The sequence below is a fragment of the Grampus griseus genome, assembly GCF_964374135.1.
Source record: "Grampus griseus genome assembly, chromosome: 4".
Classification (NCBI taxonomy): Eukaryota; Metazoa; Chordata; class Mammalia; order Artiodactyla; family Delphinidae; genus Grampus; species Grampus griseus.
Window position 1 is genome coordinate 23,349,803 of NC_138997.1, and position 4,890 is coordinate 23,354,692.

Below are 4,890 nucleotides of genomic sequence, written 5' to 3' on the forward strand. Positions count from 1 at the left end.
AGGACATTTTTGCTGACTTTTGTAAAATAACCTTGTATCTTGGGCTGTGCTAGGATTGATTAATTCTAGTAGTTATTTTTATATTTCTTATCATTTTTTATGCAAGCAATTAAGTAATCTGAAAATAGAGAGTTTTATTTCTTCTTTTTGCATGTTTATGAATTTATGTCTTTTTCTTGCCTTACTGGAAGGGTTAGGACAACCAGTATAATGTGGAGTGGAGGTAGAAAGAGTGGGCATTCCTGCCCTGCTTCTATCTCAGGGAGAAATTACTCAGTATTTCACTATTAAGTATGACATCAGCTGTAGGTTTTCTATAGATCATCCAGAAACGAAAATTTTTCATGTAAAAAAATCCGTTCAGAAAAATCTAATTCATCTTATACGTTATTAATTTCCGTTTTCAAGTATTTAAGTAATGAAAACCCAAGTAATTTCTTTTTTAATAACACATTTATAGACTGAGCTTCAAAGATAAGAAAAGATTAATTTAAGATAATGGATATACTTTTCTGTCCAAAGATATCAAAACCAAGAAATAACATTATAATCACAAAAGTAGTATGCAACAGAAAAGAAAAAAATGGTTCAATATAATGAACGTCTTCTTTAAAAAAACAAAAACAAAACAAATAAAACATATTTTCTTAATATGTGCCCAGCCAAACTCCATTCTAAAATCTAATAGGCTGAAGAAGAAAAATCAGAGTAAATCTATTCGAAAATAAAGATAAAGCTGCTTTACCAAATATTTCTAATTCTTTTTTCTCTGTGCATAATAATTACCAGCACTTGCCTCCTTTTCTGTGGAGTGGTACAAGTTGCTGCCAATGACGAAACTTTCCTCCTAGCATAAAACATTGTTAACTTTCTCTATCAACTAAATGACTGATTAATATTAAGTCTGTATCACTTTTGAATGTAATAGAAAATGCTTACTAAAAGCAATTTAAAGCAGAAAAGCAAACTATTAGATAGTATTCTTGTTTACATTATAAAGTAAGGAATTCATAAAATGGTACAGGGCCTTGTGTGTAATCTAAAAGAAATGTCTGTAAATTAAAAAGTGAAGGTTTCTGACTTTTAATTCAGAATATTTGGGGAAACTTTCTTTTCTTTAAATCCAGAAGGCTTATTAACACACATTTATGAAGCTGAAATGAAGTTAAGATAAATGTTTTAGTAGAGCAAAAATGGAAATAGCTGTAATTAAAAGATTACTTATGTCTTTTCTATCTTTTACAATCCATAATGAACAACTTTATTTACAGAAGCCAACTGAGATATGCTTAAATTGAACTAAGAGCTATTATTTATCATATCTCATACACATGGGGTTTAGAGTCACATTGAGATATATACAATTTCAGGGCTTTTTCTTCTTTTTTGGTAGGAAAAGGTTAATAATAACCCTGAAAATAGGAAAGGGCAAGACTTCAGTTTGCAATCAATAAGTCATATTTTTAACCTTTTTGACTTAGAATCAAACAATGGAGTTCTGTTAATATAACAGTGTATTAACTTACTGCTTCCAAGAATCTAAACTTAAAAAAACTAATGTCCAACTAAAGAATTAAAGTCATATCAGGCACTGAAAGACTATATAAATAAGAACTGTCATTAACATAACTGATAAACCCTATTTCCAGTTCCTCTGTTATTCCACTGTGCAGTCAGCACTGCTGACTATTTCTAGTCCAAAGCCAAAGAGCTAGATGATTTCCTGGCACACAAGTTTCTACCAAAGGAAAGAGAATGAGAAACGATATACACTCTTATCACACTCTCCTATGTAAGATAAAATTTACGCTAATTTACAAATTTTTATTTACATTGTTTTATATACATCCTAGTTGATGAGTTTTGTACTCATATTGATCTCAGATGATCATTTACTACCACATCTCTTTGATTTTCCAACAGAAAATGGTGGAAGCATGGGATTAGGAGAAAAAAATATATACCACTGGTCAGGTAAGAGCAGACAAGCATATAAGGTAAAAAGAGGGAAAAAAAATTGTTGAATTTTGCTTGTTAAAGCATCCACTGTGATCCATGGACTACCACTGAACGTATATGAACACCACTTGTAACAGCCATTTTCATATTTACAAATTGGGTATCCTATCAGTTCAATTATTAGCTAAACCATTCAATTTCTTTTGCTTAACATAAAAAGGTAACAGGCATCTCAGCAAGACAGAAAACAAACTAGAAGGGTACTTAAAAAACACTGTTGAGACTTAACCTTCATTTAGAAGCTCTTAAATGGTCCATATAAAGAGAAGCAATTTGGAACCCTATTACTGACTTGTACCATGATCCCAAAACCTGTATGGGAAGTAAGAGTATCTCAACACCAAAAACACCCCAAGTCTCACCAAAGAGTGGGGGCAATATCGTAAACATCTTACTTTGTTCCTATCATCCACTGCATACACGTACGGCTACAGTGACAGCCCTTATTCCCCGTTACATTCACTTCTACACAAATCTCTCTGAAAATCTGCAATAGCGCCACAGCAAGCAGCTGTGCACAGTCTTCCGGCAATGGCTCAGTGAATCTCCATTCAAAATGCTTGGAAGTAAGAATATGGAGTAAGATCAAAAAATGATCTTCTTTCCTCCCATAGTTCTCCAAGATATACTGTTGTACTTTAAGAGGTTGGTAAGCTAAAAAAATATAGAGTATTACATATCCTTGACAGTTCTATAAAAATGTTCCAACTATAGATGAAAATTCCACAAAAACACACTTTTGAGTTCACCCTAACACTTTAAAAAATTAATTGTTTAAGTGGTTCCATTTATCTAATCAACTAGGCAAAATCTATTGATTTTAGAGTAATACAGTTCATAAAAGCAAAAGTGAACATTTATAACATTGGGGAGGCAGAAAACAAATCCTGGTCTAACACTGTTATGGATACAAACAGACTTTAAGATTCTATATATGTAACTAGAATTTGCCATTTAAAATGGCCTTTAGCTGTTTTTACTTACATTAGCGTTAAACATCTTGAAATAATTCCAAGTATTTTAAAACACTTGTCTGAGAATATAAGGCACCTGGAATAATAGAGCTAACTCCCCATAAGATTTCTCAGAGAATAAATTTGTGGCTGCATATTTTGAATACGCAGATCCGTTAAGCCAATTTTGTGCATGGGGACTTATATGACCAAAGCGCAAGCCTTGTCAGACTAATTTTCAAAGCAAAGTTAAATATCACTACTAAACTCTACACAGCAATTTTTGAAACCTGATACTTATCAATCCCAAAGGATAGATATCTAACTTCCTTCCATATAAATAATTGCCTCCCTTTCATCCTCAAACAAAATAAAAAATACACTTAAAAACAAGGCAAGACAAAATAAAACCACATAAGCCCTTCTGCTGTATTTCTGCTTAATTCACATTTTGTCCTAAATGTTCCTTACTGAATCCTTTTAGTCACCTCCACATATTTCTCTGAACTTACATGCATCAATCATTAGCTGTCACTCTAAAGACAAGGAACCAAACTAAAATATGAAACCAAAATTAAGTTAGAAGTAAAAATAATTAATCTGATATTTCTTTGGCCCCAAGTATGATAAACTTGCTACATTTGTTTAGAAAACTGGTAATAAAAATCACTATTTAATAACAAACAGAGGCCCAGAACATTCCAATAAGTTAATTATTTGCTAAGAGGCGCAGCAGCGGGCAGGTGCGCACCATTTGATTTCGGTCATGATCTATTCCTGGAATTTACCAAGAAAAGATGACTCACCTAGGAAATTCTTTGGTGAGCTTAACAGGTCTCAAATCTCTAGATCTCTCACGAAACTCCTTGGTTAGTCTGGAGGGTATCGAGGTCCTGACTCTCCGGAGAGCCTCAACCTCTGCTACCAGCGTATCTCCTCCCCGGTGGAAGTGTTCCGCCTCTGCTGCTTGACTTCCGGCTGAACCCGGCGGTGAAGAGCGAGTCTGACTCCCGCCTCTTCGTCGTGCGCATGCGCCCGGGGATAGGCTGCGCGGGAGCGAGGCTGGGGGCGGGGGTTGGTGCTGGACGACCGCCCTGTGAGGGAGGAGCGAGCAGTAAGCGTCCAGGCTGCATTTTACTTCGATGAGGAATCAATGGCCTCAAAGCAGAGCTTCCCAGCCGTTTTCAGCGTCGAAAGACCGCGCCACTCCAGAGCCAAGTGCACTGCCCCCTCGGCCAAGAAGTGCTCGGTCATGGACGCAGATGACGAGGTGGTCCTGAACCTCATTGCCAAGTGCAAGCGGGACTTGAGCAACCCTCCGGGGAGTGCGAGCTCCAGCTGGAAGGAGTGAGAGGCCGGCTTCCAGAGCTCCCAAGAATCGCAGCCCCTGCCGAGTCCTCAGGCAGTACAGCACCAGTGTGGGGACTCCCGGTGGCAGGGCCCCCGAGAAGAAGAGGAGCGTGCGGGCGTGCGAGGGCCGTTTGTGCAGAGCCGGGGCTGCAGGACAGCGAGTTGGCGAGCGTCTCCCTCTCCCGCCCCCCCCAGCTCTTCGCCCCTCCCTCAGCCTCCACCGACCTTGAGGACGCAGTCCCTTCTTTGGAGTCGAATTTGTTGACCCAAAAGGTGTTACATCCCTTGCCCGCTTCCAAAAAAGTACAGGAAGTGAAGGATGCCAGGCGGGAGGTTCCGGGTGCCTTCAGACCAGTAGTGTCTGAGCTGCCTGAAGGAGGGTCTGAGCCGGAGGAATGGTTTGGAGGGCTGGAGCGAGGCGCCCTGGCCCACGGTGGAGCTCGTTGGAGCGTGAGAGCAGAGCCCCCCCCCTGGTGTGAGCGAGGTGTGTCCCAACCTGCACCCGGCTGCGCCGCCCGCCCGTGAAGAAGGCCGCCCTGGAGGTGAGGCTCCTGGCAGCTCTCCTCAA

The 4,890-nt window shown here is 39.2% G+C and overlaps 1 pseudogene across 1 annotated transcript; it reads left to right on the forward strand.

The window, feature by feature from the left end:
• The first annotated feature begins 3,745 nt into the window (after positions 1-3,745).
• Positions 3,746-4,680, forward strand: LOC309821821 (centrosomal protein of 72 kDa-like; annotated as a pseudogene). The gene has a single exon. The product of its transcript is annotated as a centrosomal protein of 72 kDa-like (transcript).
• The last annotated feature ends 210 nt before the right edge of the window (positions 4,681-4,890 follow it).